The sequence below is a fragment of the Patagioenas fasciata genome, chromosome W, assembly GCF_037038585.1.
Source record: "Patagioenas fasciata isolate bPatFas1 chromosome W, bPatFas1.hap1, whole genome shotgun sequence".
Classification (NCBI taxonomy): domain Eukaryota; kingdom Metazoa; phylum Chordata; class Aves; order Columbiformes; family Columbidae; genus Patagioenas; species Patagioenas fasciata.
The window spans coordinates 18,040,573-18,065,965 of record NC_092559.1 but is presented as its reverse complement, the minus strand read 5'-3'; positions in this window follow the sequence as shown (position 1 = coordinate 18,065,965).

Below are 25,393 nucleotides of genomic sequence, written 5' to 3'. Positions count from 1 at the left end.
GAAGAGACAACGGTGAAGCTGTGACAGCCAAAGACAAACTGGGGAGACAGAGCCCGGTACAGCTGAAGATCCAGATCCTTGAAAAGACACCACGCCAAGAGCTGGTGAGCTACCGGGAATGGGGAGGGGGTGGAACTTATCTAAAGAAGAGGGTATTATATTATCTACATGGAAATTGCTTCTGAAGAAGCAGGGTATTAGCCTTCTGGAATTGACTTTACGAAGGATGTTACTATGGGGCAAAGCAGTACTGAAAGATCCAAAGAAACAACTGAACTGTTAACAACATGGCACTTGTTGCTGGAGACTTTGAGAGGATTAAAAGAGCAACAGGAACACGCAGAGACAGTAGAGAGGGGTGGCTTCCCTGGACTAGATTTGGAAAAAAAAAAAAGTGCACTGTTCCAAACCCTGAACCCCCCTGTTACTGATGATTCTCCAGCACCGTTCAAGTCCGCGTTATCTGATGACTCGGATGAGGATGAGGGTCTGCAGCATTTGCTTTAAAAGTTAAAAGGAAAAGGAGTATATGTACGTGTTTCCCCGAGATCAGATAAAAACCATGAAAGACTCAAAGCAAAATTTGACGTATGCAATGTAACAGCTATAGATCATTTAGGACGGAACGATGGGGATTCATTGAAATGGGCGGGTATCCCCCAACTCTTAGAAGATACACTAATTGGCACACCAGAATTACAGGCGCTATTAGTTTCTGAAATCCTGAGGCAGTCAACAGACCTTGCATATCAAGCTATGATAGAGGTGCCTGAAACCAACATAGCAGCCAAATAATTTACAACTATTAATCAGGGTCCCAATGAGAATTACATGCAATTTATTGACCATCTTCAAGAGGCCATCAATAAGCAGGTTGAAAACTTAGAAGCTAAGGACGCACTAGTGTTCAAATTAGCAGTAGAGAACACTAATGTTTGCTATCAATGTGTTATCTGTGAGTTTTACAGTACATATTACATGCTGCTGTGTATTGCCTCTCTGAAAATCAAGCAGGTTGTCAGGAATGTGAGTTTATTGTTTTACTGGATGTTGTTACATTTCTTTCTTTGTGGTATGGTTTCTGTAAGTGCACCATAAACCTTCTCCCCGCTTTTCCCACTTGCGCTGCAAGCAGCTCTGTATTTCCCCCTCCTCCCTCCCTCTTCTCATGGTTTTTACTTATGAGATGGGGTCGGAAATGACTGTTTTCAGTTGTGTTCCTAAGAAATCGGTATTGGGAGGTGTTTTAAAACATAGGAAAGCACTTGGAAATATGAGGAAGGAAGATCTTGTGAAATTAATGTAATTAATGGTGGCTGCTGTATAAGTTAGATGATTGGGAAAAGTGTCTGGAGAATGGAATCTTGAAGTACAACACTTCGTTGCAATTAATATTGTTCTTAAAGAGAGAAGAACAAGACAAAAATAAATCTTTACAAGAGATCATTGAATCATTTCAGACAGTTTTACAGGTGGAACGGTTTGAACTTCAACAAGCTGAGAGAGAGTTTGATAACACAGGAGTTACAGAAAAGATGCAGAAGTCTGCAAGATGCTTTTCATTATGTACCTGCTTTCTATGTAGGTATCTATTTAAATGTATTACAGTTTCATAATTCTTTGCCTGTTATATGGTACAGTAAGTTCATAGACTGTTAAATCAAGAGAATCCATGGACTCAAAATGTACATTTTGTGATAATACAGAAGACTATGCATAATTTAGCTCTTTGCTGCGTGAATGTGATGATAAGATTTTGCGTGTGATAGCTATTACTTTTCTTTCTAGCATGCTAGCTTTATTCCAGCATCCAGACTTGCGCAACTCTGTGCTGAGCTGTGTCTCATCTCGGCATACTTGTCCTGGTTTAGTTAAAAAACAAGTTTCCTTTTAGTGAATTTGCCTGTCAGCTAAAGCCTTCATATCAGCTGCAGTTTCCTGGAAAACCAGATACATATTTTGGTAAACATAGCAATGGAATGCAAAGTTATGATAACAACTGATGCATATCTCGCGAGAGGGGCAACGAGAAACAGGTGACCAAGGAACTGACCAACGGTGTATAACATCCCATTCACGTGAATATTTCATAAAAAAGTGGGAGATCACGAGGATCACGTCTTTTTTTCCTTCTTTTCCTTTTTCCTTATAGCCGACATCAGAAGAGGACCTTGCTAGTTGTCCCTGCGAACTGAGGCCTAGTGAGAGACTGAATCCAACAGAGTCCAATCCAGGACTTTGGGTGCCGACTCTGCAGTTGCTGAGACTTTCAAGATTGGTTTTGTATATTTTGTATTATTTTCTCTATTCTTATTAGTAGCATTAGTAAAACATCTTTAATTTTTCCAACTCTCTTCTCTCTGTCCTTCTTTTCCTCCCGATCACCTGTCCTTAGTGGGAAGGGGGGAGAGGGAGGGGAGAAAGGGGGAAGTGGGGGGAGGAGAGTAGGTTAACAATACCTCTCCCAGAGTTTTATTGTCATCCCGCAATCTAAACCCTCAACAGATAATTGGTGCCCAACATGGGGCAAGAGAAAGGGGTAAATTTGGAGATTTTTGGCTTTTCTACTGCTCTGACATACCTTTCAATTTTCTTGGCATGGTGCTAACTCAGAGAGTTGTGAGACTCGCGAGTCTGTGTGCTTCAGACATTATCTAGTGGTATTAAGGCAGAGTGAATTACACTGGTTTAAAAACGTTGTGGAATAAGATATATCAGTTATTTTCTACATTGTGTTCGGTGATACCATACTTGTGCTGGGCATTCTTTCTGAATCGAAGTATTAATTATATAACAACAAGAAACTGGACGATAGTTATGATGATACTGTGTGGTTTGGCACTGGTTTATTTCATTATACCGCAACCGCTAATGAATTTCTACTCGTTTCTGCTTTACCTTGAAAAACCTCCAGGAGAGATAAAGCAAAAAACAGCTATGTGTTTGCTAATTGGTCAAGCGAATCTTTAGAAATGCTGACTAACAATACTTTTGCTTTCTTGCTAGGAGAGTTTACAAATGTTTTAGAGAGCTTTGAATATCCTTGGAGCTTTGATAGAACTGTGATGGTGTTATTTGGTTTGCTGAATGTGTGTCAGTTTGTGTTACTGTTAAGAGAAATGAGGTTCAATAGGAGTTTTGCGTCTCTTTTTAGTCCTGAGATATGCGGTGTGTCTTCGGAAGCTTTAGCAAAAAACACTCCTAGCCACTGGAGAAAAAACAAAACAGTGAAAGCTGCTGCTGCAGCCACTGCTCCCCCCCATCACAGACACTGCTGCTTCGCAGGCCCAAGCTCCATCTCATCCGCATAGCTCCTCTGCCAAGATCGCTGCAGATAATGTTACTTCTCCAGCCTCAAAGCCTAACAAGGCAGCCCCTCCTTCCTCACACACTGGGCACTGTTGCTGCTGTAACCATAACAATCACTATGATTATGCCCATGCCAGTGACAGTCATTCATACTCTGGAAATGAATCAGATGATGGTGAGCCCATATCAGCATCAGTTGCCAGTTGTAAGAAAGTCACTAGAAAGACTCCTTGTGCAGCAGGTGATGGCACAGGGGCCACAGGGCCAACATCAACCCAAGGGGCATCACCAGCGCAGGGAGGAGATGAAGTGACCACCACTTGGTCCTTTTCTCCAGGTGAGCTTAGAGATCTGCGAAAGACTTCAGTCATCGTGAAAGCGAGAATATTGTAACCTGGCTGCTCCGATGCTGGGATAATGCGGAAGAAACAATTGAATTGGAAGGTGGTGAAGCTAGGCAGCTGGGATGTCTGTCAAAAGATTCCACCATTGATAGGGCAATTTCAAGAGAGCCTAACGCCACTACCCTCTGGACCCGACTCCTGGCAGCTATGAAAGTAAGATTTCCCTACAAGGAAGATTGTATATGCACATTAGGGAAATGGAACACTATGGAGGGAGGTATCCAGTTCCTGAGAGAATTAGCTGTGTGAGAGATCATCTCTTTTGGACCAAAGATGGGACAGACCCAGATAGAATTATTTGTACAAGACCTCTGTGGCGCAGATTTGTACAAAGTGCACCACCTGCATATGCTAAGTCATTGGCAGCAATGCTCTGGTCAGCTGAAGGTAATCAAAGGATTTCTCATGTGATTGAGTAGCTCTGGGACTTTGGGAACAACCTTGCTGGTTCTCTATGGGCTTGTGTCTCTGCTGTGGAGAAATTGTGTGAAAAATTTGATGACCGGTTTGAAAAGCTGTTGCAAGAGATCAAAGAACTCAGAGAAGACAGGTGCCATTAATGACTTGTATGAACCTATGTTTCAACTATTAGGAGAAGGACTTTTCAATCTCAAGAGAGAAGACAGAGGCAGTCCACAAAAAGAGGTTCACTGTGGTTCTTCCTACGTGAGCAGGGAGAAAACATGAGTAGGTGGCATAGAAGGCCTACCTCAGAAATTCAAGAACGAGTACATCAGTTAAAAGGAAAAACTCCTAGGAAAATGGCTGCTCCAGTTTACAAAAAGGGGCAGAAAAGATTCTGATGCTCTTGAAGGGACCTCTAATTCACACCCAGAGACTGTGCAAAACAGGAATTAGAGGTGCCCTGCCTCCAACCAGGTGGAAGAAAGGGATAACAGAGTCTATTGAACTGTACAAATACGCTGGCCTGGTATAACACACCCCCAGGAGTACAAAGCTTTAGTGGACATTAGTTCTCAGTGCACAATAATTCCTTCTAATTATAAAGGAACGCAATCCATCAATATTGTTGGAGTGACTGAGGGATCCCAGGAACTGACTGTTGTAGAGGCTGAAATGAGCCTAAACTGGAAAAACTGGCAAAAGCATCCCATTGTGACTGGTCCAGATGCTCCGTGCATCCTTGGTATAGACTACCTCAGGAGAGGGTATTTTAAGGACTCAAAAAGGTATAGGTGGGCATTTGGTATAGCAGCTGTGGACACTGAGAAAATTGAACAGCTGTCTGATTTGCCTGGTCTTTCAGATGACCCTTCTGTTGTAGGACTGCTGATGGTTGACGATCAGCAGGTGCCAATTGCTACCACGACGGTGCATTGCAGGCAGTATCGCACCAATCGAGATTCCTATCCAGAGGTTGATACATCAATTGGAAAGCCAGGGTGTGATCAGTAAGACTCGCTCATCTTTTAACAGCCCAATTTGGCCAGTGCGTAAATCTAGTGATGAGTGGAGACTAACTGTAGACTGTCGTGGCCTGAATGAAGTTACGCCACCACTGAGTGCTTCTGTGCCTGACATGCTAGAACTGCAATTTGAACTGGAGTCAAAGGCAGCTAAATGGTATGCTACAATTGACATTGCTAATGCATTTTTCTCTATTCCTGTAGCAGCAGAGTGCAGGCCGCAGTTTGCTTTCACCTGGAGGGGCATCCAGTATACATGGAATTGCTTGCCCCAGGGGTGGAAACACAGTCCTACCATCTGCCATGGTCTGATCCAGAACACGCTGGAACAAGGTAAAGCTCCAGAACACTTGCAATATATTGATGACATCATTGCATGGGGCAACACAGCGAAAGAAGTCTTCGAGAAAGGTGAGAGAATAATTCAGATTCTTTTGGATGCTGGTTTTGCCATAAAACGAAGCAAGGTCAAGGGACCTGCACGAGAGATCCAGTTTTTAGGAATAAAATGGCAAGATGGCCGTCGTCAGATCCCAATGGATGTGATCAACAAAATTGCAGCAATGTCTCCACCTACTAATAAAAAGGAGACACAGACTTTCCTGGGCATTGTAGGTTTTTGGAGAATGCATATTCCTGACTACAGTCACATTGTGAGCCCTCCAATTTGAGTGGGGCCAGGAAAAACTACAAGCCTTTGAACAAATTAAGTGTGAGATAACTCATGCGGTGGCCCTTGGACCAGTTCGGACTGGACTAGATGTTAAAAATGTGCTCTACACCGCAGCCGGAGATAATGGTCCTACCTGGAACCTCTGGCAGAAAGCACCAGGAGAAACACGAGGCCGACCCTTAAGTTTTTGGAGTCGAGGATACAAAGGATCTGAGGCCAGCTATACTCCAACTGGAAAAGAGATACTAGCAGCATATGAAGGAGTTCGAGCTGCTTCAGAAGTTATCGGTACTGAAGCACAACTCCTAGCAATTCAACTGCCGGTGCTGAGCTGGATGTTCAAAGGGACGGTTCCGTCTACACATCATGCAACCGAAGTTACATGGAGTAAATGGATTGCACTGATCACGCAACGAGCTTGAACTGGAAATCCCAATCGCCCAGGGATCTTAGAAGTGATTACAGACTGGCCAGAAAGCAAAGACTTTGGGATGTCTCCAGATGAGGAGGAAGTAACATGTGCTGGAGAAGCACCACCATATAATACACTTTCAGAGACTGATAAGCAGTATGCACTGTTCACAGATGGATCCTGTCGTCTTGTAGGAAAACATCGAAGGTGGAAAGCTGCTATGTGGAGTCCCACACGACAAGTTACAGAAGCCACTGAAGGACAAGGTGAATCTAGTCAATTTGCAGAAGTGAAAGCCATCCAGCTGGCTTTGGACATTGCTGAACGAGAGAAGTGGCCAGTACTTCATCTCTATACTGACTCATGGATGGTAGCAAATGCCTTGTGGGGGTGGCTACAGCAATGGAAGAAAAGCAACTGGCAGCGCAGAGGTAAACCCATTTGGACTGCCACACTGTGGCAAGACATTGCTGCTCAGCTAGAGAGCCTGCCTGCCAAAGTTCGTCATGTAGATGCTCATGTGCCTAAAGTCGAGCCACTGAGGAACATCTAAACAACCAACAAGCAGATCAAACTGCCAAGATTCAAGTAACTGAGGTGGACTTGGACTGGCAACGTAAAGGTGAACTTTTCTTAGCTCGATGGGCCCATGATGCTTCAGGGCATCAAGGTAGAGATGCAACACAGAAATGGGAGCGTGATGGTGGGGTGGACTTAACTATGGACACTATTTCACAGGTTATTCATGAATGTGAAACTTGTGCTGAAATCAAACAAGTGAAACGGTTAAAGCCTGTATGGTATGGGAGGTGATGGTTAAAGTATAAGTATGGAGAAGCTTGGCAGATTGATTATATTACACTTCCACAAACACGTCAAGGTAAGCGTTATGTACTTACAATGGTGGAAGCAGCCACTGGATGGTTGGAAACATATGCCGTACCTCATGCTACAGCCCAAAATACTATCTTGGGCCTTGAAAAGCAAGTCTTTTGGTGTCATGGTACGCCAGAAAGAATTGAATCAGACAATGGTACTCATTTCAAAAACAGTATTATAGACAATTGGGCCAAAGAACATGGTATTGAGTGGGTATATCAGATTCCATATCATGCACCAGCCTCTAGGAAAATTGAAAGGTACAATGGTTTGTTAAAAACTACACTAAAGGCACTTCTTGGTGGTGGAACCTTTAAAAACTGGGATTCACATTTAGCAAAAGCCACTTGGTTGGTCAACACTAGAGGATAAACCAATCGAGCCGGGCCTGCTCAATCAGAAATTCTTCGTACTCTGGAAGGAGAGAAAGTCCCTGTAGTACACATTAAAAATATGTTAGGAAAGGCAGTCTGGGTTACTCCTGCCTCAGGCAAAGGCAAGCCCATTCGTGGGATTGTTTTTGCCCAGGGACCTGGCAGCACCTGGTGGGTGATGCTTAAGGATGGAGAAGTTCGGTGTGTACCTCAAGGGGATTTGATTTTAGGTGAAAATATGCAATGCTGAACTGTATGATGTGAATTACCGCACTAACAATGTTTAATAAGTGTCTTTCAGATCAAGACAATGGTGATGAAACCAGAGCTACCTTCTTCGAGTGGCGCCTGACAAGTTTTTCGAAGTTGATGTCTTTAACCCACAAACAGTGGTCATGAGATGCACTTGTACCATCTTTCCTTCCCTGGGAGACTTTTGTGACAAAATGAGCTTAATGAACTTTTCAAAGGATGTTTCACTGATTAAGATTAATTACTCCTGTGTATATATGTACATTTGCGTGTATATATATATATATATATATATATAGTAGTAGTGATTCATTAGATTGTATTGATAGATTGTATTAATGAGGTTTAAGTATTTCCGTGAATGGCATATTATAAGGGGTAGAATGTCCTGGTTTTGTTAAAAACAAGTTTCTCTTTTAGTGAATTTGCCTGTCCCCTAAAGCCTTCATATTAGCTGCATTTTCCTGGAGAACCAGATACATGTTTTGGTAAACATAGCCATGGAATGCAAAGTTATTGATAAGCATGGATGGACATCTCGTGAGAGGGGCAACGAGAAACTGGTGACCAAGAAACTGACCAACTGTGTATAACATTCCATTCATGTGAATACTTCATATAGAAGTGGGAGATCATGAGGATCTCGTCCCTTTCCCTTTTTGCCTTTTTTGTCCCTTCTACTTATGGCTGACATTAGGAGAGGACCTTGCTAGTTGTCCCTGCAAACTGAGGCCTAGTGAGACTGAATCCAGCTCCGGTTGGCTGCAGAGTCCAATCCAGGACTTTGGGTGCTGGCTCTGCAGTTGCTGAGACTTTCAAGATTGGTTTTGTATATTTTGTATTATTTTCTCTATTCTTATTAGTAACATTAGTAAAACATTTTTAATTTTTTCCAACTCTTCTCTCTCTGTCCTTCTTTTCCTCCCGATCACCTGTCCTTAGTGGGAAGGGGGGAGGAGGAGGGGCAAAAGGGGGAAGTCGGGGGAGGAGAGGAGGTTAACAATACATCTGCCAGGGTTTTATTGTCACCCCGCAGTCTAAACCCTCGACACTGGGGAACTAGATACATGTTTTGGTAAACATAGCAATAGAATACGAGGTTATTGATAAGGACAGATTCACATCTGGCGAGAGGGGCAACGAGAAACAGGTGACCAAGAAACTGACTGTCGAGGGTTAAGATTGTGGGGATTGGGAAAGTGTCCGGAGAATAGAATCTTTAAGTATAACACTTTGTTGTTTCTAAAGTGAGAAAAGCAGGACAAAAATAAAACTCTACAAGAGATCATTGAATCATTTCAGACAGTTTTACAGGCAGAATGGTTTAAACTTCAACAAGCTGAGAGAGAATTAACTGATAACACACAAGTCATAGAAAACTTGCTGAACTCTGCGAGATACTGTTCCTTATTAACCTGTTTTTTTGTAGGTATCTGTTTAAGCACATTACAGTTTAAATAAGTGTCTGTTACATGGTACAGTAAGTTCACAGACTGCTAAATCATGAGAATCCATTGACTCAATATGTGCATTTTGTGATTATACAGAAGACCCTGAGTTCTTTACTGCGTGAATGTGATGATAAGATTTTGTGTGTGACAGTTGTTACTTTTCTTTCTAGCATGCTAGCTTTATTCCAATATCCAGACTTGCACAACTCTGTGATAGGCTCTGTCTCATCTCTATGTGCTAGATTTGGCTCTTTTGTATGCACACCAAGTGAAGAGCATATTTTTAACATCTTGTCCTGCCTGGACTGGCCCAAGAGCCACAGCATGGACTGTCTCCCACTTAATTTGTTCAAAGGCTTGCTGTTGCTCAGGGTCCCACTCAAAATCATTCTTCTTCCAGGTCACTTGATAAAGAGTGCTAACGATCTGACCGTAGTCTGGAATTTGCATTATCCAAAAACCCATAACCCCCAAGGAAGTCTGTCTATCCTTTTTGTTAGTTGGTGGAGACATAGCTGTTGATCACATCCATTTGGATCTGATGACGTCAATCTTGCCATCTTACTCCTAAAAACTGGATCTCCCATCCAGATCATTGACCTTACTTTGCTTTATAGCAAAACTGGTTTTCAGAAAAATTTGGATCATTCTTTCCCCTTTCTCAAAAAATTCTTCTGCTGTGTTGCCCCACACGATGACATTGTCAATGTATTGCAGGTGTTCCAGAGCTTTGCCCTGTTCCAGTGCAGTCTGGATCAGTCCATGACAAATGGTAGGGCTGTGCTTCTACTCCTGGAGCAGTTGATTCCAGGTGTCCTGGACGCCCCTCCAACTGAAAGCAAACTGGCCTGCACTCTGCTGCCAAAGGAATAGAGAAAAATGCATTAGCAATGTCAATTGTGGCATACCACTTGGTTGCCTTTGACTCCAGTTCATATTGCAGCTCTAGCACAGCAGCACTTAATGGTGGCGTGAATTAATTCAGGCCATGATAGTCTACCGTTAGTCTCCACTCTCCATTGGACTTTTGCACTGGCCATATGAGACTGTTGAAGACTGTGTGAGTCTTACTGATCACTCCTTGGCTCTCTAGTTAACAAATCCACTTATGGATGGGAATCAGAGAGTCTTGGTTAGTGTGATACTGGCACTGGTGCACCATCATGGTAGCAATTGGCACCTGCTGTTCTTTGACCCTCAGCAATCCTACAAGACAAGGGTCTTCCGAGAGACAGGGCAAGGTAGATAGCTGTTTCATGTCCTGTCTCCACGGCTGCTATTCCAAAGGCCCACCGGTACCCTTTTGGGTCCTTAAAATATCCTCTTCTGAGGTAGTCTATACCAAGAATACACGGAGCAACTGAACCAGTCACAATGGAGTGTTTTTGCCAGTCCTTCCCAGTTAGACTCACTTCAGCCTCCAGTACAGTCACCTGTTGGCATCCTCCAGTCACTCCAGAAATACTGATGGGTTCTGTCCCTTCATTGGTTGATGGAATTAGAGTACATTGGGTCCTGGTGTTCACTTGAGCCTTGTACTCTTGTGAGTCTGACGTTCCAGGACATTGAATCCACACAGCTTGTCCCTCTCCTCCACCTGGCTGGAGGCAGGGCCCCTCTAGTCCTGGTCATGGTACTCACTGCTTCCTTTTTGCAAGAATGAATCAGAAGCCCCTTCAAGAGGTTCAGAAGTAAGATCAGCCCTTCTACTCTGGGGGACTGCCCACTGGAAACTGGAGTAGCATTTTTCCTGGCAGAATCCCTTCTTGTGGTTGTCTTTCCTTGCAACTCATGTACACGTGCCTCTAGGACTGAGGTAGGTTTTCCATCCCATCTCCTCATGACTTCTCCATGGTCACACGGGAAAAGTTCTGAGGAGAAGTCTGTGGTGGCATTCGTGCAAGCAAGTGGAGCAACCGTGAGAGATTTAAATGGTTCTAAGGAGCACAAGCGATCAGGGCAAGCAAACAGGGGTGTGGGGGTTTGCAGTCAGGGCATGCAGGAAGTGCGCTGCAGGCTACTTGTAGGTCCACAACCCAAGGTAGTACTTGTGCTCTAGGTCTCTGCCATAATGGTGTGCACTCGCCTCAGAGTTAAAAACAGTGCGCTTGCAGGGAAAGCCCCTGAGATGTCTCATGCTTCCACCCAGACAGAACCAGTAAGGAAGGAGACTTCAGTACAGGTGGTATGTTGCAATGAGTACCCAGACCCTATTCCTGGAGAAAAGGTAAATACCTGCACAAGGTGTGCACAGGCTGATGATCTGCTATGTCAGGTGGTTGAGTTGCAACAAACAGTTAAAAGGCTGTGCAGTATTAGAGGAGGTGAGATGGTGATAGATAGGTGGTTACAGAACCATGCTCCTGTAGCAGACATCACTGAGAATGTAGTGGACATCACTGAGAATGAGGCACCTTGGACCCTGGTGACCCACTAAAGCAGGGCTCCATCTCAGTCTCCACCCTCCAGCATCACAACTGAAAACAGATATGAAGCTTTAACAGCTATAGGCATCAATGAGCAAGGTCTGCAAGAAGAAACTGTACCGGTAGCACACAGTGGATACCATAAAAAGAAACTAAGAGTGTTTGTGGTGGGTGACTCTGTTAAAGGGCACTGAAGCGCACATCTGCCATCCTGACCGGGAGTCACAAGAGGTATACTGCCTTCTGGGAGCTAAGATCCAAGATGTTGCTGAGAGGGTTCCACAACTTGTCAAGAGCACAGACTGCTATCCACTGCTGCTCTTTCATGGGGGGACAAATGACACTGCAAGCCAGAGCCTGGGCAGAATCAAGGAAGACTATAAAGCCCTAGGGGCACAAGTGAAAAATATTGGTGCCCAAGTTACCTTTTCCTCCATTCTGTAGTTGGATGAAAGGGGGTAGCCAGAAATAAATGCATAATGCACATTAACTCCTGGCTTTGAGGCTGGTGCCCTTGTGAGGGTTTTGACTTTTATGACAATGGGACATTCTTTTATGACTATAACCTGTTAGGGAGGGATGGAATCCATCTGTCTGAAAGAGGCAAGGGAATCTTAGGCAGTAAGCTGGCCAACTTGGTGAGGAGGGCTTTAAACTGAAGAGCTTGCGGAGTGGGGTCCTAAGTGGTAATGCTCATGCCATCACATCCAACTAGGGAACAAGCCAGGCCAACCACAGCAGCAACAAATATTCCTTAGCGGCCTCCCAAGATGAGAACCAGAAGACTCAAGGGTATGTACGGCTATGGTGGATCCTTCTGAACCCCTCATGGGACTGCAGCCTATTAATCTAGATGTAAAAATTCATATAATAACTCCAGACAATGCTGTATGGTTCTGTACCCTGACTTCTCCTCTTATTTTACATCCTTTGCTAATATCAGATTTTCGAGTTCTTTTATTTGGGGTATCTACGATGAATACCTGTACCTTATCTCAAGGAGACAGCATTGGAACAGTGTTATTGATGTTGAGAACAAGACATATTGTATTGAAGTTCAATTTGAAAAAGTACAAGCCAGATGTCTCCAAACTGTGTGGATAATCACCTCATGTCAGGTTATCAGACCCAGAGTAACATTAGCTGCAGAAGCTGGAACAACATATATGTATTACTGGAAGGTGATGACACCCCTGTTTTCTTCACCTACCACAGGTTGGCTCATCGTGCTTTGCTATCTTGTACTAAAAGCATATGCCCTGGATATGTTTCTGCAAGACCAATATGTAAATACTTAGATTTGGTTGGTCTCTACTGTAAATAACTCATCTGCCTTTTATATTAAGGGAAGACTAATGGCTGCAGATATTTTAAAAATGTGTTTTATTAGCATGTCAACCCTGGTAGCTGTATTACAGAATTATACTATGCTAAGGGATTTTGATATTAATGTTTCTTATTGCTGTTTTTTCTGAGTAGGTAATGGTTGTAAAAGCTGCTTCAATTTTGAAGGCATGTGCTGCTTTAGCATAGCTGATAAACTAGCCAGAATAGAAGATGACATATAACATATTCGGTACTAATGCATCAAGGGAAACAATCTAGTGATAATGCCTGGCTGAATGACTTGTTTAATTCCTTGACAAGAGAAATGGAACACCTGATTTAAAGCATTATTGTATGCGGTGATGAGAACAACGCATACAGACACGCATATGGATCAGAGTAATAATCAATTCTAGAGGCTGAATAATAGTTTTACAGAAACAATTGGGCAAAAAAACCCACATTCCAAGTATATCAATCTGTTTGCTTTCTCATCATATTGTCCTACAATAGCCACAGGTTGCCTCTGTGTTGTAGCTATAAATAGACAAATCTGCAAGTGTAATCAAATGCAGTCAGCCTGTAAGGTGGTCATAAACTTGTTCATCAAAGTCTCTAACCCCATTTTGGGTTTTGTATTTACTGGACATTGTTTTTCCTTAACGGCTCAAAGTCCTCTTTCAGTTCTGTCTCAGTGTAGTATTGGTTTTATCAATACTTCAGCTGCCAATACTAGTGGAAATACAGCATCCAAAATTTCCTTGGAGATTTCTTGCTTGCAGCAAGCAGATCTGTACCTTCCAAGCACCTTCTTATGGGACATGCAACTAAACAGAATTGTCAGAACATTTCTTCTCTTCAACATTTCTTCTCAGAAAACATTATTTGAGCTTACAGTTTACTTAACAAATCTTGACCCAAGAGAGGTATAGGGCTTTCTGGCAAACACACAAATTCATCTGTTAAAACTTTGTTCCAAAATTGGCATTCCATTGGATTTTAAAAATGGCCTTTCTTTTTTTTCCCATGACCCCAAGAACTAGCACGGTAAATTTTCTAAGAAGTCCTTTGCAACTAGTTAACACAGAATCACACAGAATGTTAGGGATTGGAAGGGACCTCGAAAGATCATCTAGTCCAATCCCCCTGCCGGAGCAGGAACACCTATTTGAGGTTACACAGGAAGGCGTCCAGGCAGGTTTAGAATGCCTCCAGAGTAGGAGACTCCACAACCCTCCTGGGCAGCCTATTCCAGTGTTCTGTTACCCTCACTGGGAAGAAGTTTCTTCTCAAATTTAAGTGGAACCTCTTGTGTTCCAGTTTGAACCACTTACCCCTTGTCCTACCGCTGGATGTCACAGAGAAGAGCCTGGCTCCATCCTTGTGACACTCACCCTTTATATATTTGTAAACATTAATAAGGTCACCCCTCAGTCTCCTCTTCTCCAAGCTGAAGAGACCCAGCTCCCTCAGCCTTTCCTCATAAGGGAGATGCTCCACTCCCTTGATCATTTTGTTGCCCTGCACTAGACTCTCTCCAGCAGTCCCCTGTCCTTCTTGAACTGAGGGGCCCAAAACTGGACACAGTATTCCAGACGGGGTCTCACCAGGGCAGAGTAGAGGGGAAGGAGAACCTCTCTGGACCTATTAACCACTCCCCTTCTAATACACCCCAGGATGCCATTGGCCTTCCTGGCCACAAGGGCACAGTGCTGGCTCATGGTCATCCTGCTGTCCACCAGGACGCCCAGGTCCCTTTCCCCTACACTGCTCTCTAATATGTAATTTCCCAACCTATACTGGAACCTGGGGTTGTTCCTGCCCAGATGCAGGACTCTACACTTTCCCTTGCTAAATTTCACCAGGTTATTCCCCGCCCAACTCTCCAGCCTGTCCAGGTCCCACTGGATGGCAGCACAGCCTTCTCGCGTGTCAGCCACTCCTCCCAGCTTAGTGTCATCAGCAAACTTGCTGCTAGTACACTCAATTCCCTCGTGCAAATCGTTAATGAATATATTGAATAATATTGGCCCCAGTACTGACCCCTGAGGCACTCCACTAGATACTGGCCTCCAACTAGACTCCGCACCATTGACCACCACTCTCTGGCTTCTCTCCTTAAGCCAGTTTGCAACCCACCTCACTACTCTATTGTCCAGACCACACCTCCTCAATTTAGCTGTGAGGATGCTATGGGAGACTGTGTCAAAGGCTTTACTGAAGTCAAGGTAGACCACATCCACCGCCCTGCCATCATCCATCCACCTTGTTACATTCTCATAAAAGGCTATGAGGTTGGTCAAGCATGACTTACCCTTGGTAAAGCCATGCTGACTGCCCCTAATGACCCTCTTATCCCTGATATGCCTTGAGATGACATCAAGGACAAGCTGTTCCATTACTTTCCCAGGGACAGAGGTGAGGCTGACCGGTCTATAATTACCCGGGTCCTCCTTCTTGCCCTTTTTGAAGACTGGAGTGACATTTGCTTTCCTCCAATCCTCGGGCACCTCTCCCGTTTCCCAAGACTTGGCAAAGATGATGGAGAGCGGTCCAGCAATGACTTCAGCCAGCTCCCTCAGTACCCGCAGATGCATCCCATCTGGACCCATGGATTTATGGATGTCCAGACTATTTAATAGCTCCCTAACCCAGTCCTCATCGACTAAAGCAAACTCCTCCACTGACCTGGCTTCACCTGGGGTCTCAGGGGTACAGGGCTCCCCAGGACAGCCTCCAGTAGAGTAGACAGAGAGAAAGAAGGCATTCAGTAATTCTGCCTTCTCTGTGTCTTCTGTCACCAGGGCACCCACCTCATTCATCAGTGGGCCTACATTGCCTCTGGTGTTAGTTTTATCTGTCACGTATTTGAAAAAACTCTTCCTGTTGTCCTTGACCCCTCTCACCAGGTGGAATTCTAAGGAGGCCTTAGCTTTCCTAGTTACCTCCCTACACCCTCTGACAACAGCCTTATATTCTCCCCAAGTGGCCAGCCCCTCCTTCCACGATCTGTAAACTCTTCTCTTCCACTTGAGCTTACCCAGCAGCTCCCTGTTTAACCACGCAGGTCTACTGGCTCCCTTCCTTGACTTCGTATGTGTCGGGATGCTCTGATCTTGTGCCCGGTAGAAACAGTCCCTGAACGCTAACCAACTGTCTTGGTCCCCTTTACTTTCAAGCAGCCTTGCCCATGGGATTTCCCTTAGCGATTGCCTGAAAAGGCCAAAGTTTACCTTTCTGAAATCCAAGGTTGCAGTTCTGCTTGCTATCCTGCTCCTGTCACATGAGATCCTGAATTCCACCATCTCATGGTCGCTGCAACCAAGGCAGCCCTCAACCTTTACCGCTTCAACCAGACCCTCCTTGTTAGTGATGATAAGGTCCAGCAATGCACCTCTTCTTGTTGGCTCCTCCACCCTTTGCATCAGAAAGTTATCATCAAGGCACTGGAGGAACCTCCTAGACTGTGGCTGGCCAGCTGAGTAGTCCTTCCAGCAAACATCAGGGAAGTTAAAATCCCCCACCACAACCAGGGCCTGTGATTGCGAGGCTGCTCTCAGCTGTCTGTAGAAGGCCTCATCAACTTCCTCACCCTGATCTGGTGGTCTGTAGTAGATGCCCACAATAGCGTCACCCTTGCCAGCCTGCCCCTTAACTTTCCCCCACAGACTCTCAACTTGCTCCTCATCCATGCCTGGACAATACTTAATAAATTGTAGTTGCTCTCTCACATAAAGAGCAACTCCACCACCACGCCTGGCTGGTCTGTCTTTCCTGAAAAGGACATAGCCATCCATGACCACATTCCAGTCATGTGTGCTGTCCCACCATGTCTCTGTAATTGTCACCAGATCATAATCTCCTGCCCTAACACAGGTTTCTAACTCCTCCTGCTTATTCCCCATGCTGCCCGCATTGGTGTACAGGCATTTCAGAGAGTGAGTTGAGCACACCGATTTCACCTCAGGGGTATGGGGGGCCTCCCAGCCCTCATGAACTCTAGAGTGATGCCCTACGCATGCAAGCCCAGCTACCACCCCATCCCCCTTCAAATCTAGTTTAAAGCTCCCCAAATGAGCCCTGCTAATTCCTGTCCCAGCATCCTTTTGCCCCTGCGAGATAAACCTTTCCCGTGTATTGCTGTCTGGACTGGTGTCTTGTGAAACCAGCTGTTATCAAAGTACCCAAAGCCCTGCCTGTAGCACCAGTCCTGTAGCCAATTGTTTAGAGACTGGATTTTTCTATTCCCGACCACATCATCACCCAAAACTGGAAGGAGGGCAGAGAAAATCACTCGAGCCCCAAATTCTTTTACCATCTGTCCCAAGGCCTTGAAATCTTTTTTTCATTCCCGTCAGACTGCAGAATGCAGCTTCCTCCCCATCTGTCTGGAAGATCAGCAGTGGGTAGTAGTCTGTCGGGTGCACCAGGTTGGGGAGCATCCTGGTGATGTCCCTGATCTGGGCTCCAGGTAGACTGCACACTTCCCTACGATGAGGGTCAACTCTGCAGATTGGGCCCTCTGTCCCTCTCAGAAGGGCATTGCCTACTACAGTTACCCTTCTTTCTTTCTTATCTGAGGCGGTCTTGAGGTGTGGGGTCAACTGTCTCTTTCGATGTGACCTCAAATGAGCCTTGCACCACATCCTCACATATCTCCTCTTCAAGATCCAGGGCCTCAAACCTATTACAGAGGGGCACCTGGGGAAGCAAAGCAGGTAGGGAGGGGGGTTGCCCACAGCCCCTAACTGGAACTAGCTTCCAACCCTCATCATCTTTTCTGTCCCCTACCTCTGCCTGACAGTGACAGGGCAGGGACTGTCTCAGGTCTTCTCCCTTTGCCCGACAGGGCAAGGGGTTCATCACCTTTTGGGGAATGTGTTGTATTAACTTGTCTGATCCTTCTGAATCTGTTCATAGTATTTTAGACAAACTAAAACAGCACATTAATAAGATTGTCATAGTAGAAGTAGGGTTTGACAAATGGTTTAAAAGCTTGGAAATAGGTGGGTAGTTGTTTGATCTTATTATATAAGGCTTAGCTACGTTATATGTAACTGTAATCATTGTTGTTAATCATCTATTCTATGCTGCAGTGTATTTCAAAGATGATTCAGTGCATTGTAAACAAGGCCTGGTTGGTTCAAAAACAAAAAGGGGGAGGTTTGAGGGATTTTCTTGAAGTTAATGTGTGTATAGATTTCTATTAGATGGAGATTTGTTACTGAACTAGCCAGGTCTAAAGGAATTTCAAGGAAAGCTGAAAACAGGACCTGTTGTGGGAGTGAGGCAGTTCTACAATAACAGAGCCTCAACAAGATGTAAATCAACAGACCTATTAGCAGTGAGACTCGGGCGTGTGGACAGCTCATGAACATAGACAATATCCAATTAGCTAATGCATGCTTGGAGCATGGACATGTGATCAGGAAATAACTGCATATATAAGGAGGTTTGTTTCTGTAATAAAGGGCTTCACTTGAATTCGTATTGGATTGTGTGGAGTCCATGATTTTTCGCCCTTGCAGTGCCCTGCCTCCAACCAGGTGAAGGAAAGGGATAACAGAGTTTATTGGACTGTACAAATACGATGGCCTGGTACAACACACCCCCAGGAGTACAAAGCTTTAGTGGACACTGGTGCTCAGTGCACAATCATTCCTTCTAATTATAAAGGAACTGTCACGGAGGCACCCCGAGGTTAGTTTAAGGGACAAGAGGGTCCAAAACAGCTTTTATTAAACTGGTGAGAAACAGGGTTTTAGCACTCCAAAGGTGACTTAAATACAGGTTCAGATATTAGTTGAGGAAAATTATTAAGGGGCAGCAACTAATACAACAGGAGGTCCACAGTGTCCATACACATGGCTTCACCAAAAACAATGCCGGAGCCACTCCTGAGTCCAGGAAGACTACACATTTGCCTGAACATGGTGTGGGATTATTTTAAAGGGATACACATACTCGTATGGAGTATGGGAAGTGTACACTCGCGATTCGGCAAGGGTAAATTTATAGTACACTCGCAATCCTGTGAGGAGAAATGCACGTGCAAATGTGCACGGAATATTACACGTGCTTATGTGGAAGCACGGGAGGAAAATACACTCGCGATTATGCGAGCATTAATTTATACACGTGCTCGTATTGAGCATGGAAAGTACGTGTGCAAATGTGCACAGAAAGTATAAATACACGTGCAAATGTGCGCAGAAAGTAGATACACTCGCAATCCTGTGAGGGTTAATTTTACTTACACACTTGGTGGCAAGGTCAGCAGAGTCTCTGTCCCGGGGAGGGGGGGCCGTGGCTCCTAGCGGCAGTGGCTAAGCTCGTAACTCCAAGAGATCGTGCGCAAGACCACACATCTCGACGAGAGTCCCGTTTTTTATAACCTGATCAGATCTGACTGTGGGCATTACAGAAGCTTCTCTGCACCCCCACCCTGTCTGTGGAGTGCCCCTGAAGCCTCCAAACATCCCCCACACTGGTCGCAGGCGCCTAGCGGCTCTCTGGCACCTCAGCACTCCCTTCTCCTAACGGCCCTGGCCAGGGTGCTCTGGGGCCAAACAAAAGAAGCTGTTAGCCTCAAACAGCAGAGAGAGAGGGAGATGTGTCTACTCCTTCCATATCAAAGGAGGGAGGGGGAGAGAGGGGAGTTTGCATTCTGCCACAGGAACGCAATCCATTAATATTGTTGGAGTGACTGGGGGATCCCAGGAACTGACTGTTGTAGAGGCTGAAATGAGCCTAACTGGAAAAAACTGGCAAAAGCATCCCCTTATGACTGGTCCAGATGCTCCGTGCATCCTTGGCATAGACTACCTCAGGAGAGGGTATTTTAAGGACCCAAAAGGGTATAGGTGGGCATTTGGTATAGCAGCTGTGGACACTGAGAAAATTGAACAGCTGTCTGATTTGCCTGGTCTTTCAGATGACCCTTCTGTTGTAGGACTGCTGATGGTTGATGATCAGCAGGTGCCAATTGCTACCACGACGGTGCATCGCAGGCAATATCGCACCAATCGAGATTCTTTGATTCCTATCCAGAGGTTGATCCGTCAACTGGAAAGCCAGGGTGTGATCAGTAAGACTCGCTCACCTTTTAATGGCCCAATCTGGCCAGTCTAGTGACGAGTGGAGACTAACTGTAGACTATCATGGCCTGAATGAAGTTATGCCACCATTGAGTGCTTCCATGCCTGACATACTAGAAGTGCAATTTGAACTGGAGTCAAAGGCAGCCAAGTGGTATGCTACAATTGACATTGCTAATGCATTTTTCTCTATTCCTTTAGCAGCAGAGTGCAAGCCACAGTTTGCTTTCACCTGGAGGGGCATCCAGTACACGTGGAATCGCTTACCCCAGGGGTGGAAACACAGTCCTACCACCTGCTGTGGACTGATCCAGAACACGCTGGAACAACGTAAAGCTCCAGAACACTTGCAATATATTGATGACATCATCATATGGGGCGACACAGCGAAAGAAGTTTTCGAGAAAGGTGAGAGAATAATTCAGATTCTTTTGGATGCTGGTTTTGCCATAAAATGAAGCAGGGTCAAGGGACCTGCACGAGAGATCCAGTTTTTAGGAATAAAATGGCAAGATGGCCGTCGTCAGATCCCAATGGATGTGATCAACAAAATTGCAGCAATGTCTCCACCTACTAATAAAAAGGAGACACAGACTTTCTTGGGCGTTGTAGGTTTTTGGAGAATGCATATTCCTGACTACAGCCACATTGTGAGCCCTCTCTATCGAGTGACTCGTAAAAAGAAACAGTTTGAGTGGGGCCCAGAACAACGACAAGCCTTTGAACAAATTAAGCGTGAGATAACTCATGTGGTGGCCCTCGGATCAGTTCGGACTGGACTAGCTGTTAAAAATGGGCTCTACACTGCAGCCGGAGATAATGGTCCTATCTGGACCCTCTGGCAGAAAGCACCAGGAGAAACCCGTGGCCGACCCTTAGGTTTTTGGAGTCGAGGATACAAAGGATCTGGGGCCAAGTATACTCCAATGGAAAAAGAGATACTAGCAGCATATGAAGGAGGTCAAGCTGCTTCAGAAGTGATCGGTACTGAAGCACAGCTCCTCCTAGCACCTCGACTACTGTTGCTGAGCTGGATTTTCAAAGGGACAGTTCCCTCTATGCATCATGCAACCGATGCTGCGTGGAGTAAGTGAATTGCATTGATCATGCAACAAACTCTATTTGGAAGTCTCAATCGCCCAGGGATCTTATAAGTGATTACAGATTGGTCGAAAAGTAAAGACTTTGGGATGTCGCCAGATGAAGAGGAAGTAACACGTGCTGAAGAAGCACCACCGTGTGAAGGGGTTTCGTTAGAAGGAGATATGTTGTTGAATTAGTCAGGCCCAAAGGAATCTCAAGGCCACTTCGAGAAGCTGAGAACAGAATCTGCTGTGAGAAAGAGGGGCGTTTCTTCATTAACAGGGCCTCAGCATGGCGTGAGTCATCGGACCTATCATCGGTGGGGCTCCAGCGTGTGGACTGCCCATGATACTCATTTAGCGAATCCATGCTTGGAGCGTGGATTCGTGATTAGAGAACAGTTGCGTATATAAGGAGACATGCTTCTGTAATAAATGGCTTTTGCGTGATTCACATTGAATCGGAGTGCTGAGTCCTTTATCGTTCCAACACCACCGTATAATACTTTTCAGAAACTCATAAGCAGTATGCACTGTTCATAGATGGGTCCTGTTGTCTTGTAGGAAAACATAAAAGGTGGAAAGCTGCTGTGTGGAGTCCCACACGACGAGTTACAGAAGCCCCTGAAGGACAAGGTGAATCCAGTCAGTTTGCAGAAGTGAAAGCCATCCAGCTGGCTTTGGACATGGCTGAACTAGAGAAGTGGCCAATACTTTCTCTCTATACTGACTCGTGGGTGGTAGTAAATGCCTTGTGGAGGTGGCTGCAGCAATGGAAGAAAAGTGGCTAGCAGTGCAGAGGCAAACCCATTTGGGCTTCCACACTGTGGCAAGACATTGCTGCCCGGTTAGAGAGCCTGTCTGTAAAAGTTCATCATGTAGATGCTCATGTGCCTAAAAGTCGAGCCACCGAGGAACATCGCAACAACCAACAAGTGGATCAAGCTGCCAAGATTAAAATAGCTGAGGTGGACTTGGACTGGCAACATAAAGGTGAACTTTTCCTATTTCAGTGGGCCCATGATACTTCAGGGCATCAAGGCAGAGATGCAATATATAAATGGTCTCGCGATCGTGGGATGGACTTAACTATGGACACTATTGCACCGAAATCAAACGAGCTAAACGGTTAAAGCCTGTATGGTATGGGGGCGATGGTTAAAGTATAAGTATGGAGAGGCTTGGCAGATTGATTATATTGTACTTCCACAAACACGTCAAGGTAAGCGCTATGTACTTACAATGGTGGAAGCAACCACTGGATGGTTGGAAATGTATGCCGTACCTCATGCTATAGCCCAAAATACTATCTTGGGCCTTGAAAAGCAAGTCCTTTGGCGACATGGTACACCAGAAAGAATTGAATCAGACAGTGGCACTCATTTTAAAAAAAGTATTATAGACAATCGGGCCAAAGAACATGGTATTGAATGGGTATGTCATAGTCCATATCATGCACCAGCCTCTGGGAAAATTGAAAGGCACAATGGTCTGTTAAAAACTACACCAAGGCATTGGGTGGTAGAACCTTTAAAAACTGGGATTCACATTTAGCAAAAGTTACTTGGTTGGTCAACACTAGAGGATCAACTAATCGAGCTGGACCTGCTCAATCAGAAATTCTATGTACTGTAGAAGGAGATAAAGACCCTGTAGTACACATTAAAAATATGTTAGGAAAGGCAGTCTGGTTTACTCCTGCCTCAGACAAAGGCAAGCCCATTTGTGGGACTGTTTTTGCCCAGGGACCTGGCAGCATCTGGTGAGTGATGCTTAAGGATGGAGAAGTTCCTCAAGGGGATTTGATTTTAGGTGAAAATATTCAATACTGGACTGCATGATGTGAATTGCCCTACTAACAGTGTTTAATAAGTGTCTTTCAGATCAAGACAGTGGTGATGACACCAGAGCTAGTTTCTTCGAGTGGCGCCTGACAAGTTTTTCAAAGTTGATGTCTTTGACCCACAAGCAGTGGTCATGAGATGCACTAGATGTACCATTTTTCCTGCCCTGGGAGACTGTTGTGATAAATAAACTTAATGAACTTTTCAGAGGATGGTCCACAGACTAAGAGAATGATGGATTACTTCTGTGTATATATGTACATGTGTGTGTATATATAGTAGTAGTGATTAATTATATTGTATTGAAAAGGTCTAAGTATGTCGTGAATGGCATGGTATAAGGGGTGGAATGTCCTGGTTTTGTTAAAAACAAGTTTCTCTTTTAGTGAATTTGCCTGTCAGCTTTTGGAGTGCTAAAACCCTGTTTCTGACCAGTTTAATAAAAGTGTTTTGGACCCTGTTGTCCCTTAAACTAATCTTGGGGTGCCTCCGTGACAATATGTATAGGCGTTCCTGGGGTTACCATGAATATGTAATGCCTTGCTGTATTTAAACACACCTCATATTGTTAGAAGGCACGCGAGATTAGAGGAAATATTCCTCTTGTGCCCGGTGCTGAATAAACATACCATCTTTATAACCCTGCAGGTTGTAAAGTTTTATGGCCTTATAGGTCGTAAAGTTGTTTCCGCACGTTACACTAGCCTTCCTTGTGTTTGCATCACTGCTCTTGGGGGCTTTGGATGTACACAACAGGGAGTGCACTGTCACTGTGTGCCTGAGCTGTTGTTCTGCTCCCTGCAGTGCCTAGAGCAGGCATGGGGCTGTGGGCTACTGAAAATTCAGGTGGAATTCAAGTGCCTAAATACATGCCATCTCTGGGATGTCAGTGTCTGGGGCACTGGATGGCACCAAGGCTGTGGTCTGTGTACTAAGTGTGGTGGAGCCCCACATCAGGGTGTTAAGTACCACTGCCCGTGCCACTCAGCACCTGTAATGAGCCCCAGCACACCCCAGGGCCCCACTGCTGCTGCTGCTCAGTGCCTCTCCCTCCAGTCCAGGTGGCCCTGAAGGCTGGGGTGAGCAGAAACCACTCCTCTTGTAACACATTACTTCTCCTTGTTGCCTTTTACACAGTCCCAAACTCACAAGCTTTTCACAGTGACCTGAGAATTCTGCCCTTAGGGCTCTCTTGCCCTTGCCCTGGATGTCATGCTCCATCCTTTTGGCCTAACACCAGCCCCTGCCTTTCTGCACTGTTTGGCAGGGACAATCTGCCCTGTTTGAGGTGCCAGGGATGTGGCAGACACTGTTCCATGTCACACATGGTGGCATGCACTGGCCTCACTGAGGCTGGGCCAGGCTGGATAGACTGTATGGCTTGTGTGTTGGCACCCCTGGTGCTGGGTTATATTTATAATGCTTCTGCAAGAGGCTTTGGGTTCACCCATGGACCTGCCAAAAACCTTGTGTCAAAAGCACAAGCTTGACAGATGTCCACAGAAGCAGATTGAGAAGCACTGCCAAAATGCAGTGGCAGAGAAGCATAGAATCCCTGATTGTAACCCAGAGAGATGGAATGGATGGGATGGGGGCTTTGACTGCATGTTTTACTTAGCATGTTGTACAGCACGAAGGAAGTGCTTTACCAACATCTCACATCTATCGATGCCATTGCCTCCATCACCTAACTCTACAGGGAGTCCTGGGGCTGGAAAGGCATCTGGTGGGGATGGGTATGAAGGCACCACAGGGCAGGAAGCTGGATTTGGGATGCCGATGTCACCTCTGCCACCGGTGGGCAGGTGTGGAGCAATGGTACAGGATGGAAGTTTGGATTAGGATAAAGTGGGAAGTGAGCCCAGGGAGCTGAACGAGGGTAATTGGGGGGGTATCCACATGTCCCTGGGGAAGGGAAGTTGTGGTCAGTAGATAGCAATGAGTCCTCCTCTCTGCAGGGGGACCTGTGGGGATAGAAGCTGCTGCAGAGGGGGAGTGAGAGCAGTTTTTTAAAAAAGACAACCACAGCTGACATGATTTTTTTTTTTTTTTTATGTGAGTGGGTGATTTTGCTTGCCTTGCTGGGGCAGCTTGCAGACAAAGCACACCATTACAAGGTGGGCAAAGCTGCATCCTCACAGGATGGAGACTAGATCGGCAGAATCTTTCAGGGTGCATTTGCATGTGAAGACATTTCTGCCCACCCTCTGGGGGAAGCAGAGTTCCTATGAGATGACCTGCGGACATGACCCATGGTAGGATTCAAATTACAGTGATTAGTGACTTGGCAAAAGTATATTATTATATCACAAAATTTAACAAGACTTTAGCAGCAAAACTTACAATGATATTACCTTTTGTGCAGGGTCAGTCAGGATGGAGTTAATTTCCACGCTGCCAGGATATCTGGGTATTCTATACCATATCCGGTCTCTGT